The following is a 14,639-nucleotide window of genomic DNA, read 5'->3' as shown; positions in this document are numbered from 1 at the left end:
TGGCACAGTGGTTAGCACTGCTGCCTACAGCGCTGAGGACCCAGGTTCGATCCCGGTCCTGGGTCACTGTCCGTGTGGGGTTTGACATTCTCCCCGTGTCTGCATGGGTTTCACCCCCAGAACGCAAAGATGTGCAGAGTAGGTGGATTGGCCACGCTAAACTGCCCCTTAATTGGAAAAAGATAATTGGGTACCCTAAATTTATTTTTAAAAATGTATATCTCAGGGACCTTTCCAATCATCTATAATCTGTTTCTCCTCCATAAACTATTCACACTTGATTATTATCTAAGCTACTGTTCTAAACTCATCATCAGGAGAGGCGCAGACCAATTGAGGCCCGTTGAATACTGTCTACTTGCTATCTCCATACAGATTCATGACAGAAGACTGATCCAGTCATTGTCCCGCATGCATATCATCTATTTGGTAGGTGTCAGTCATCTGGCTGTTGACAGCATAGAAAATACTCCATCAGGAAACATTTGTGCCGAAAACTGGAAAAGAAACAATGTTCATCACAAAGTGAATATTTCCAGCATTTTCTGTCTTTATTTCAATCTCATATTTACTGATATTCAAAAAAAAGGGGGTTGATATGTAGTCAACTGAAGCAGAATTTTGTTGTGTAGATGATATTCAAATGATGCAGGCTTTGAAAGATAATCATTCACATTTAGAAATAAAATACCCAGACATTAAGAATGATTTATCTTGCAGTTATGAGCCAAGTACCTCAAAACAATTGTTCACACATTATCTAAACACGAGAGATAATATCTTAATTGGCTGACCACTGAGAATACAGCTTGATTTTCAAATAAACTTGCTTTAACTCAAAGACAAATAAAATATACTTGGAGTTGGAAAGAATTTTCTTAATAGAGAAATGCAATGTGCTTCACATGGGGATAAAACATCCAGGAAGGGACTTAAATGGAAAGAAATTAATCTTTGTGAATGCAAGAGAACAGATGTTTCTAATAGACAATAAATTGAAGCAAACCAGATGTTGGTAATTACTAGAAGGACCACATAGAGCCAAAATAGTGAGACAATCCCGACACTTAAAAATACATTGCTGAAATCGTACTTAAATTCAAAATATTCCCAGTGCTGTAAGGAGTCCATTTAACTCGTGTCAGCTTCTTGCAAGACCAACTCAGCTCGTCCCACTCCCCCGCCTTTCCCCTGTAGCCCTGCAATATTTATTCATTCTTTTAATTATCCAGTTCCTTGTTGAAAGCCCCAGTTGAACCTGCTCCTTACCAGACTTTCAGTCAGCGCATTGAAATCCTAACTACTTGCTGAGTAATAAATAGCTTTCCTGTTGTCGCTATTGGCTCTTTTTGGGTTGGGCTTGGTCAGAGAGCTGAAGCATTCCAGGTCGCGGGTTGCCTGGGCGGGCGGGGGTGTTGCTGAAGGGCTTTGCACTTGTGAGGCCTTCAAACCATCTTTAAATCTTGTGACCCGTGACCCATAACAGGTGCAATCACAGCAGCAGCCTGTCTGTCCTACCAAACTCTTCCAGGACTGAGCCTGCTACGGCTCCTATCCTGGAACTCAATTTTACTCCCTTTGACTGTGACCAGCCTCTAGCTTCACAGCTGAAGGCTATTTTAAATGAGGAATTAGCTCCTCAACTTGCAAGTGCCTCCTCGAGGGCAGATGTGCCATACCTCAGAAGATGATTAGTGCATTGCATGTCCACCAAACATTGATTCCTGAGCAATGTGCCTGTACTCCAGGAGCACCAGCGCGATAGAGGCAGCTGCCAACAATCAAACACTAAAGAGCAAGGACTTCACCACTGAAAATCTGCCCGCGACTGAGTGGATGAGCTTAGGGCAGCTGAGCATGTTCTCCCTATGTTCCCGGCAGAGGTCTGGGGTCTGAGATCTCGGGGCTCCTGGCGTGGCCAGGGGTGAGTGTGCAGAGCAAGGTTTACCAGTACAACTGGTTTGGTGGATGGCACTCTGGGAGAAGTCAGGGCAGTCATGGTAAGGGTGGGAGAGACTTGGGGATTTAAGGGTCCCAGGATGAATGCCCTAACTGATTATCTGTCTCTCTCCTTCTCCAGTTCCTTCCAAATATAATTATGTTTGCTGGTGTCAGTCCCGAGGAGGCTGCCATCACGTTGTTTGTGGCAGCCGAGGCAGGCAGATGCTGTAGTAGGCAGCAGCGACAACTCAGGCTGGAGCCGGCACCTCATGTGCAGGAGCCACCGCACGCCCTGAAGACCTAGCCACCCATCAGGCTAAGGAAGGACCCAGAAGGGGAAGCCAGCAATGGTCCAAGGTGCACAGACATCGTTGGTCATTCAATGAGCTGACGAATACCAGCTGACGGCGTCTCAGCAGAGAGACAGTGCGGCACCTGTGCCACGTTCTCACGAACATGGCACCCCATGGAGGAAGAGGACACCTGCTCTTGATGGCCATGAAGGTCACCACAGCTCTCAACTTTTATTTTATTGGTTCATTCCAGGGCTCAAGTGGGGACCTGTGTGGCATATCCCAATCTTCCGCCCCTAAGTGTAATCGGGAGATGACAGATGCCATGTATGCCCGGACATCAGACTATGTCACCTTTGACTTGGATCAGGCCTACCAAAATGCCCGTGCTGAAGGATTTGCTGCCATCGCCAGAATGCCCCAGGTCCAGGGTGTGATCGTTGGCACACATGTCGCCCTGCATGCACCGGGCCATCAGGAAGTGCCCTATATTAACAGGAAGGAACTCCACTCCCTGAATGCTCAGATTGTGTGCGACTACCACCTCAGAATCATACACAAGTATGCCCGTTACCATAGGACCATGCATGGCAGTTACATCCTGAGGCACTCGAAGATAGCGGTGTGGATAAGAGGATTAGGTTCCAGGTGGAGAAGGGGGTGATGGGCCAGGGGGGTAGATAGTAATAGTAACAGATGTGTTGTGGGGGAGGTTGGTGGTGCTGGCGAGTGTGTATGGCCCTAACTAGAATGATGCAGGGTTTGTGAGGAAGGTGCTAGGGGCCATCCCTGACTTGGACTCACACAAGCTATCAGTGGGAGGGGATTGGAATATGGTGCTAGGGCCGAGGAGGGACAGGTCGCAGCCGCGCTCGCTTGCCCAGTCGGCGAGGGGCGAAAGTGCTGGCTGTACTCATGTGGAAGATGGGAGGAGTGGACCTGTGGAGGTTCTTGCATCAAAGAGAGAATCATAGAATTTACAGTGCAGAAGGAGGCCATTTGGCCCATCGAGTCTGCAACAACTCTGAGAGAGAGCACCCTACTTAAACCCACACCTTCACCCTTTCCCCATAACCCCATCTAACCTATTTTTTTGGGACTCTAAGGGCAATTTAGCAATAGAGCGGGAGTACGCGTTCTTCTTCCCAGTTCACAAAGTATATTTGAGGATTGACTTTTTTGTGGTAGGAAGGCATTGTTGACTGGGATTAGGGGATCAAAGTACTCGGCGATAGCGATTTCAGACCATGCGCCGCACTGGGTGGATGTGGTCCTGGAGTGGGAGGTAGCTTAGAGGCCAGGGTGGAGAATGGATGCACAATTGTTGAGGGACCGAAGCTTCTGTGAGAAGATCGGGAAAGTGATTGAGGAGTACGTAGGATTTAACTGTACAATGGAAATATTGCAGGCGGTGGCAGGGGAGGCCCTAAGGGCAGTAGTGAGGGGGGAGGTGATATCATTTAAGGACAAGGTGGATAAAGAGGAGAGGGAGGAGCATCAAAGGCTAATAGAGGTAGACAGGAGGTACGCCGGGGATGCAGATCCAGCCCTTTTGGACAGTAGGGGGAGCTCCAGGCTAGTTTTGACCAGTTGTCTATGGGGAAGGCGGTACGCCAACAGAGGCAAGCGATGAATACCGATTTATGAATACGGGGAGAAGACGGGCATATGCTGACAGGCCAACATTGGAGGGAGGCGGCAGTGAGGGAAATAGTCCAGGTGTGGGATAGGACGGGGAAATTGGTGGTGGCTCCGGAGCAGATTAATAAGGTGTTTGAGGAGTTTTATGAAAAGCTGTATAGGTCGGAGCCACCGGGAGAGGAACGAGGGATGAGTGAGTTCCTGAATGAGTTGGAGTCTCTGAGGCTGGAGGAGGAAGATAGGGCCAGATTGGAGGAGTCGATGGGGGAACAAGAGGTAAGTAAAGGAGGCAATTGGGAAGATACAATCCAGAAGGTGGCAGGGCCAGATGGGTTCCCTTTGGAGTATTACAAGAAATTCAAAGACAAATTGGTGCCACTGATGGTGGGGATGTTTGAGGAGGTGATAGGGAAGGGAGTACTACCACAAACATTGGGACAGGCTTTGATCTCCCTGTTGTTAAAGAAGTACACAACGCAATGTGGATCATATAGGCCCATATCGTTACTGAATGTAGACGCCAAAACACTGCCGAAGGTACTGGCAGCTAGGTTGGAGGGGGGCCTCACGAAGGTAAGAGGGCAAGACCAGACAGGGTTTGTGAAAGGAAGGCAGCTATTTTTGAATATCATGAGATTAGTAAATGTAAGCATGACGCCCGCCGAGGGAAAGGAGACGGAGGTGGTAGTGGTGCTGGATGCGGAAAAGGCGTTCGATCGGGTAGAGTGGGGGTACTTGATGGCGGTCCGAGAGAGATTCGGGATTGGGCAGAGATTTACGGAATGTGTATGGCTATTATATGGCTATTATATAGGGAACCGATAGCGAATGTCCGTACAAATAATATGAGCTTGGGGTACTTCGCGCTAAACCGGGGTACCAGACAGGGGTGTCCTTGTCCCTCCTGTTATTTGCACTAGCGATAGAGCAATTGGCCATTGCTTTAAGGAGTTTTGGACTGTGGAGGGGGATAGTGGGGGGTGGGGATGGAACACAGGGTATCTTTGTTCGTGGACTATTTATTGTTGTACGTTTCAGAGCTGAGTACGTCGGTGGGGAACATAATGGGACTTCTCCAAAGATTTAACATAGAACATAGAACATAGAACATACAATGCGGAAGGAGGCCATTCGGCCCATTGAGTCTGCACCGACCCACTTAAGCCCTCACTTCCACCCTATCCCGGTAACCCAATAACCCCTCCTAACCTTTTTGGTCACTAAGGGCAATTTATCATGGCCAATCCACCTAACCTGCATGTCTTTGGACTGTGGGAGGAAACCGGAGCACCCGGAGGAAACCCACGCAGACACGGGGAGAACATGCAGACTCCGCACAGACAATGACCCAGTGGGGAATCGAACCTGGGACCCTGGCGCTGTGAAGCCACAGTGCTATCCACTTGTGCTATCGTGCTGCCCACCAACAATTTGGGTCGTTTTCAGGATATAAATTAAATTTGGAAAAAAGTGAGTATTTTGTGGTATCCCAGGAGGAAGGGGGGTGGGAGTGGGGGGCTGCCATTTCACAGGGCAGCAACCCACTTCAGGTACTTGGGGGTGCAGGTGACGCAGGACCGGGGGGATGGAGCTCTGTAGGTACAATTTTACTCGTATGATGGGGAGGATGAAAGCTGACTTGGCAAGGTGGGACAACCTCCCTCTGTCATTGGCGGGCCAGGTGCAGACAATTAAAATTAATGTGTTGCTGCAATTTTTATTTTTGTTTCAGTACCTGCCGGTCTTTTTACCGAAGGCATTCTTCAAGGAAGTAGACAAATTGGTCATCTCGTTTATCTGGAGGGGGGGGGGTAAGGTAGCCAGGGTCAGGAAGGTGGTCCTGCAGAGAGGGCAGCAGGCGGGGGGTGCTGGGCCTCCTGAATTTACCATACTATTACTGGGCGGAAAGTACGGAAAAGGTGAGGAGTTGGATTGTTGGAGTGGGGGGGGGGGGAGATCCGGTGGGTTAGGATGGAGGAAGGTCTGTGTAGGGGGTCGAGGTTGAGGGCGCTGGCAATGGAGCCGCTCCCGTTGGCTCCGGGCAAGTACCGTGGGAGTCCAGTGGTGGTGGCAACACTGAAGATTTGGAGGCAGTTGAGGCAGCAGTTTAAGCTGGGGGCTAGGTCAGAGGAGATGCCAATCAGTGGAAATCACAGATTTGAGCCTCGGAGGCTGGATGGGAGGTTTCGGAGATGGGAAGAGAGGGGGATCATAGTATTAAAAGATCTGTTCCGGGGGGATGTTTTGCGACGTTGGAAGAGTTGAGGGAGAAATATGTGTTTCGGTACCTGCAGCTGCGAGACTTTGCAAGGAAGGAGGTTCCAAGCTGCCCGATAGCACTCGCCCCCTTGTTATTGGAAAAGATATCGATGGCAGGGGGATTGGAGAACAGGGTGTTGTCGGCGATTTATGGGAAGATTCTGGAGGAAGACGGGGTGTCCATGGAAGAGATTAAGGCCAAATGGAAGAAGAGCTGGGGTAGGTAATGGAAGAAGGTTTGTGGCGCTACGAAGAGTGAACCTCTCAACCTTGTGCGTGAGGTTGGGGCTGATACAGCTGAAGGTCGTACATAGGGTGCACCTCATGAGGGCGAGGACGAGCCGACTCTTCGCGAGAGTAGAGGATGTCTGTGAGTGGTGTGGGAGGGCTCCACAAACCATGTACATATGTTTTGGTCCTGTCCAAAGCTGGAGAGGTATTGGAGGAAGGTCTTTATCTTTATCTTTTCTTGTTTATTTTTAATAACTTTAAATTACCCATCTTTTTTCAATTAAGGTACAATTTAGTGTGGCCAATCCACCTAACCTGCACACCTTTGGGTTGTGGGGGTGAAACCCACACAGACACAGGGAGAATGTGAAAACTCCACACAGACAGTGATCCAGGGCCAGGATCGAACCTAGACCCTCAGCGCTATAGGCAGCAATGCTAATCACTGTGCCACTGTGCCGCCCTGGGAGATCAAGCATCATCTTGGGGATACTACATGTGGACTTGGAGTCCCTTAGAGGCCATTTTCGAGCTGCAGGCGGGTGCAGGGGCAGATGCTTTTGCTTTCGCCTCACTGATTGCCCGGAGACGGGTGCTGTTGGGGTGGAAGTCAGCTTCTCCACCCTGTGCCTTGGCTTGGTGGGGGAACCTATTTGAATTTCTGACCATTGAGAAGGTGAAATCTGAGCTGAGGGGGATGAAGGAGGGGTTCTTTACATGGGGACTGTTTATTATGCACTTTCGGGAATTGGTTGCCATTGAATATTGGGCAGGAGGGGAGGGGGGGGGAGGGTTGGGTTTATGTCTTATTGTTTTGTTAACTTTTACCTGGAATGCACAAATGGATGTATTGGATCGTATATTGAGGGGTTGTTGTTTCTGGGGGATTGTTATTGTGGTTGTTTTTTGTTTTTCTCTTGTTTATTTGATGAAAACATTGAAAATGTGGCGAATAAAAAGATTTTTTTTAAAGTCTAAAGATGATCATGAAACCATTGTCGATTGTCGTAAAAACCTATCTGGTTCACTAATGCCCTTTAGGGGAGGTAATCTGTCGTCCTTACCTGGTCTGGCCTACATGTGACTCCAGATCCACAGCAATGTGGTTGACTCTGAAATGCCCTCAGGGATGGGCAATAAGTGCCGGCCCAGTCAATAACGTCCACATCCCATGAACACATTTTTAAAAATATCAACTGTGTTGTGTTCACCAGATTGTGCCCCAGAAGCCTGTCCACTGATGTCACCCACCAAGGTGTGTGTCTCTGCACTGGTGGAAGGTGCGGGTGGGAGCTGTGACACCTCATTGGTGTCTCCTCGGTGCTCTCCTCCGAGGTGTTCCCTTGGTTGGCGGGATGGTGGGCGGAACGACTCCGGATGGCGCGGCCTCATCAGGTGGTGATCCTGCGAGACAATGGACATGTGATCAGTGAGAGGGAAGGATAGTTTTGTCTGACATGTGTTATGGGAGAGGTGTTTTCAGAACCCCAAAATGTATCATGGAGTTCACCCAACTCCCACCTTTAATAGATTGTTGCTTTTGAAGCTCACGGCTTGTTCCCCAGATGTAGTATTACAATTATGGATACGTGGTTTTTAAAACAAAACAATGTTTATTCCATGAACTCAAATTAACCTTTTAAATTAACATTGGATCTCTTAACACCCCTAACTTCAAAGATAACCCCGAAAATAATACAACACTACCCAATCCTGCAAACTGTTCCTTTAAACATCCAAAAGACTTCAACCCTTCAAAAATAGGAGCACAACAGATAACATTCAATATCTTTATAGTCTTTGGATTTGCAGAAATCACCAGACCAGCTCTTTTCCTTCCTGCAGCTCTCAGCAAAACACACAGACACTCCCAGCTGCTCTCTCAAACTGAAACTAAAAACTTCAAAATGGCCGAGCTGAAGCCCAGCTCCGCCCACACTCTGACATCACTGCATTTCTTAAAGGTACATTGCTTAAACATCCATTTCTTAAAGGTACTCTCACATGACACATGAACAACTCACTTGAGACATCTGGGTGAAGGGGCAGTGGATCCTCATCTCTTTGTGCAGGTCACCCTCGCTGTCGGTGACTGATCTCTCCCCAGGCAACTCCACGGTGTCCAAAGACAGTTCCTCCTAGGGGGTGAGGACTTGAATCACTGGGATTGGCCATTGTGAGCAGCTCGCTTGCTGAGGCAGGGGTGTCTATAGCAGGTGGCATATGTGGGCACCCCTACTGGACATGAAGGGGTTGTGCTGGTGGGTTCTGAGGAACAAGCATGAAGATCGGACATGGGGAGGGTGTGGGGTGTCAGCCAGTTGATTGGGTGGGGCGGAGGGGTATTTGGGAAATTTCAGATGTGACAAGTGGAACTCATGCCAGGAGAGAGGTGATAACTTACACTTGCAGCTCGTTGGAGGTCATTGGTCTTCTGACATTGGACGGTAGTCCTCCTGGTCATGCTGCCTCACTGACAGCCGCTGCCACTGCCTCCCAGGCGGCATTGCTAACCCTCTGGTCCTCCGACCTCCTCGGGGAAACAGGGCTCCCCGCCTCCCATCCACAGCAGCTAGGAGTGAGGTCAGCATCCCCAAAGCAAGGAACAGGTCTGTGTGCTGCCATGCTTGTGTGTTGACTGGGAGTGAGTGATGAGGGAGCGTTTAAAAGCAGCTCCTCGGCCAGGGCCTTGTGGGAGTTCATGGGCCAGATGGGGGGGAGTGGACCCCTGGAGGTTTGCGCGGCCAAGGACGAAGGAGTTTTCCTTTTTCTCCCATGTCCATAAAGTCTATTCGCGAATAGACTTCTTTGTGCTGAGTAGGGCGTTAATCCCGAGGGTGGAGGGGGTTGAATACTCGGCCATTGCGGTCTCGGACCATGCCCCGCACTGGGTGGACCTGCGACTGGGGGCGGAACGGGGTCAGCGCCCTCTCTGGCGACTGGATGTGGGGCTGCTGGCGGACAAAGAGGTGTGCGGGCGGATAAGGAGGAGTATTGAGAATTATGTGGGAGCGAAAGACACAGAAGAGGTGATGGTGGCGGTGGTTTGGGAGGCTCTGAAGGCGGTCGTTAGGGGAGAGTTAATCTCCATTAGGTCCCATAGAGAGAAGAAGGAGGGGGCAGAGAGGGAGAGACTGGTGGGAGAGGTACTCAGGGTAGACAGGAAGTACGTGGAGGCCCCAGAGGGGGGCTGTAGAATGAGCGCCGGAAATTACAGGTGGAGTTTGGTTGACTTGCTGACCACGGGGAAGACGGAGGCGCAGCTGAGGAAAGCGAAAGGGGCAGTTTATGAGTATGGGGAGAAGGCGAGCAGGATGCTGGCGCACCAGCTGCGCAGGAGGGAGGCAGCCAGAGAGATTGGGGGAGTGCGGGATAGGGAAGGCAACATGGTGCTGAGCCCCGAGAGGGTTAATGAAGTCTTCAGGGAGTTCTACGGGAAGTTATACGAGTCGGAACCCCTGGGGAGGGGGAAGGGATGAGGCAGTTCATGGACCGGTTGAGGTTCCTGTCATGATATTCAGATGAACATCACAGCACAAACATACACACATAAAAGGCCTCACCTTAACCTCCGCAATCGAAGCCTGTGTCCTGCACGAAAACGCGACTAGCCGCTACGCACAATTTCAGGTGACCGAATCGGCGCGGAGGGGGTCCTATGCGACCGGATCAGCGAGCCAGGTGCCCCACGAGGCCGAACGGGTCCAGGCGATCGAGTTCCTCCCGGCCCACGGCCCGGATGACGTCGGCCATTTCGCGCGCTTTTCGGGGCCTCCCGCGTTTGTGTGCACCAAAACCTACGGCAACACTGAGGGACGTGATGCGCAGGCGCGCCCGACACAAGACCGAACTGCGCATGCGCAGTGGTGCAACGAACGTCATGACGTCACGACGTGCAGCAACTGTGGAGCCGCACATTTAAAGCGGCAATGTCCCGCAAGAACCCGACAATGCCTACGCTGCGGCAAGGTGGGCCATTACGCTGCTTACTGTCGAGCAGCTCAACCTGTCAATCTTCCACAACTCCGACAACCTTGCAGGGACGTGCGGACCATTCAGCCTCCCCATTACAAATCTTGCCCAGACGACATCCAGACCGGTGACACAGATGACCGAGACGCTTTCCATGTTGCGGTCATTGATGGGAACCGAGTTAACACGATCAATCCGGGTGATGAATGGTGTGCCACCCTGACGGTCAACCGATCGCCGCTAACTTTTCGCCTGGACACTGGCGCCTCCGCCAACCTCATAGCATGGTCAGCCTTCTACACCATGAAGGTCAGACCACCAATTCGGCCGTCCCGGTGCAGGATGGTCGACTACAACGGGAACGTTATCCCGGCTATGGGATCCTGCCATCTCCAGGTGCCACACAACACACACACGGCCACACTCACATTCGAGATAGTCGGCTCATCGAAGGATTCCCTGCTAGGCGCACAGGCATGCCAGGCTCTCCACCTCGTGCAACGAGTCCACTCTCTCTCTTCAGACGGAACGTCTGACTTCCCGGATGCAGAGTTTAACACACAGCTACAATCGCTCCTCGCCCACAACCAGGAGGCATTCGAGGGCATGGGAACACTGCTATACACCTACAGAATTCGGCTCAAACTAGGTGCCACCCTGGTCATTCACGCACCTCGCAGGGTCCCTGCGCCACTCAAAGACCGCCTCAAGCAGCAGCTGCAGGATCTCCAGGACCAAGGGGTCCTATCCAGGGTCACGGAGCCCACGTCGTGGGTCAGCTCCATAGTGTGTGTCAAGAAGCCCTCTGGCGAGCTCCGGATCTGTATTGACCCAAAAGACCTCAATAACAATATTATGAGGGAACATTACCCCATACCCAAACGGGAAGAGATCACGAGTGAAATGGCCCAGGCGAAAATATTTACCAAACTGGATGCCTCTAAAGGTTTTTGGCAGATCCAACTAGATCCGTCCAGCCGAAAGCTGTGCACTTTCAACACCCCTTTCGGCAGGTTCTGCTACAACCGAATGCCATTTGGCATCATCTCGGCATCCGAGGTCTTTCATAGGATCATGGAGCAGATGATGGAAGGCATCGAAGGGGTGTGCGTCTACATGGATGACGTCATCATCTGGTCCACCACACCACAGGAGCACATCTATCGTCTCCAACGCGTCTTTGCACGCATACGTGAAAACGGCTTGCGCCTCAACCGAGCCAAGTGTTCTTTCGGCCAAACCGAGCTGAAGTTCCTGGGGGACCACATTTCCCGGTCAGGGGTCCGTCCGGATGCAGACAAGGTGAGCGCCATCACAGCCATGCCGCAGCCGGCAGAAAAGAAAACAGTGCTACGCTTCCTAGACATGGTCAACTTCCTGGGGAAGTTCATTCCCAACCTTGCCTCCCACACGACAGCTCTGCGCCACCTCGTCAAAAAGTCCACGGAGTTCCAGTGGCAGCACACACACCAGCAGGAATGGGAGGAGCTCAAACTCAAGCTCACCACTGCACCGGTACTGGCGTTTTTCGACACGTCTCGTGCCACTAAAATCTCGACTGATGCCAGCCAGTCCGGCATTGGAGCAGTGCTCCTGCAGCAGGATGACACTGCGTCATGGGCCCCGGTCGCCTATGCCTCGCGGGCCATGACCCCCACAGAGCAGCGCTACGCGCAGATCGAAAAGGAGTGCCTGGGCTTGCTAACCGGTTTAGACAAGTTCCATGATTATGTGTACCGTGTTCCCCAGTTCACTGTTGAAACTGACCACCGCCCCCTGGTCAGCATCATAAGCAAGGACCTGAACGTGATGACCCCTCGCCTCCAGCGCATCCTACTTAAACTCAGGAGGTATGACTTCCAACTGGTCTACACCCCAGGGAAGGACCTTATCATTGCGGATGCCCTATCGAGAGCAGTGAGCACGCCGCCAGGTTCGGAGAGGTTCGTATGTCAGGTCGAGGTGCAGGTGGCCTTCACATCGGCAAATCTGCCAGCTGACGACTCCAGTATGGCCCGCATTCGCAGAGAGACTCCGGCCGACCCCCTTCTACAACGTGTGGGAGGAGGAGCTGGGCGAGGAGCTGGATGAGGGCCTCTGGGCTGATGCCCTGGGCAGGGTGAACTCCTCCTCATCATGTGCCAGGCTCGGCTTAATCCAGTTTAAGGTGGTGCATCGGGCGCATATAACGGCGGCAAGAATGAGTAGGTTTTTTGGGATGCAGGACAGGTGCCCGAGGTGTGCAGGGAGTCCGGCGAATCATGCCCATATGTTTTGGGCATGCCCGGCGCTTAAAGGATTCTGGCAGGGGTCTGCAAGGGTGATGTCTAGGGTTTTGGACGCTCGGGTGAAGGCGAGTCCAGCGGTAGCGATATTTGGGGTGGCGGAGGATCTGGGAGTGCAGGAAGCGAAAGAGACCGAAGTACTGGCTTTTGCCTCCCTGGTAGCCCGGAGACGGATTTTGTTAATGTGGAGGGACTCGAAACCCCCAGGTGTGGAGACCTGGGTTAGCGATATGGCGGGGTTCCTCAGCCTGGAGCGAATAAAGTTTGCCTTGAGAGGGTCCTTGATGGGGTTGTCCCGGTGGTGGCAACCTTTCCTTGACTTTCTAGGGGAGCAGTAAGTGTCAGCAGCTGCATCCTGGGGGGAAGGGGGGGGGGGGTTCAGGTGGGGGGGTACTGTTGATATAATGTGAGTTGGGCATGGAGACAAAACCCACCTTGTTCTGTTTTAAAAAAAAAAAATTCTGTTTTGTAATTAGTTTTATTGTAAGCTTTGGGCTATGCTTATTGTTATTTTTTATTACTATCTGTATTTCTATTTTTGTTATGTAAAAACGCTGATTGGAAAAACTTTAATAAAACATTTTTTAAAAAAAAATAAAATAAAAGCAGCTCCTCTTGTTAGCGGCGAGCAGCTGATATGCGGGTCGGATGCACCAGATAGCCAGGGAGCCAGTAATGTTGAGAATCTTGTTGAATACAGGCCATGGTCTCGCCAATGCCGCTGGAAGCTCCCTGACAAACCCGCCCAAAACCGGACTTTAACCTTGGTCCTCTGAATTGTGCCCTAAATCTCTCCCCAGAATTAGATAAAATACCGTAATTGAGGCTGAACCAGCATTTCATTTAGGTTCACCATAAATTCTTTGCTCTTGTACTCTGTGCCTCTGTTTTAAAGCCCTGAATCCTATAAGCTGTATTAACCACTTTGTCAAACTGCTACCTTCAACAATTTGTGTGCACATGCTCCCATTTCCCTCTGTTTCAGCACCCCCTTTGGAATTGTATCCTTTATCTATATTGTCCCTTCCCGCCAAAATGTATCACTTCACACTTCTCTGCTTCAAATTTTTTCTGCTATGAGTCCACCCAATCCACCAATCTACCTGTGTCCTTTTGAATTCTATCACTAGCCTCTTCACAGTTAACAATACTTCCAAGTTTTGTGTCTTCTGTCAATTTTGAAACTATGTGCGGGGTTCTTCGGCCTCGCCCACCCGGCGACCGGAGATTCTCGCCCGAGTTCAATGGACCTTTGCATGGTCCATGTCCTCCTGTATACATCATTTAGGCTTCGGCCGGAGCAAGTGATGGGCCCTGTCCAATTCATAGTGGGAGGACTCTTCCCCTCCCACACAAACTTGCCAAACATGTCAGCAAAATATTTGGTCGGGCCCTGGCCCTCCACCCCCTCGGGCAAGCCCACGATCCTTAAATTCTGTCTCCTTGACCTGTCCTCCAAGTCCTCCACTTTAGCTCTTAGCCCTTTATTGACCTCCACCACCCTCCGCAGCTCCTCACCCATTGAGGTCAACTCATTGCCTTGCTGCGACAATGCCTCCTCCACTCTCTTTATCTTCACTCCTTGCTCCTGCACCTCCCTTGACGTCTTCATCAACACGGTCTCTATCGGGACAAGCGTCTCTTCCAACCACTCTTGAGTGAGATCATCATCTCCCTCCGATGAACCTCTAAATGCTTGGCAAACAGCTTGTCAAACTCCCCTGGTACTACCTCGGTCAGAGTTTCAACCGTAACGGAAGCGGCCCCCCTGACGAACCAACACCTGCCATCTTTCCTTCTGTTGGATTCACAACAGCACTCACCAGTGGATCTTCGCTTGCCCCCTTCCTTCCCTGACCTGTCTTCTGGAACTTTGACATTCCACCGAATCCTTAGAACTTCCCACACCAGCTCAGCCAAAAAATACCCCTGAGACCGGGCAGAAAGATCTGAAAAACAAAGCCTCTAGCAGGGGCCACCCAACGTGCGACCACACCTACATGTCGCCACCAGAAGT

Source organism: Scyliorhinus torazame, chromosome 7, assembly GCF_047496885.1.
Source record: "Scyliorhinus torazame isolate Kashiwa2021f chromosome 7, sScyTor2.1, whole genome shotgun sequence".
In the NCBI taxonomy this organism is placed as follows: Eukaryota; Metazoa; Chordata; class Chondrichthyes; order Carcharhiniformes; family Scyliorhinidae; genus Scyliorhinus; species Scyliorhinus torazame.
This window is presented reverse-complemented; position numbering follows the sequence as displayed.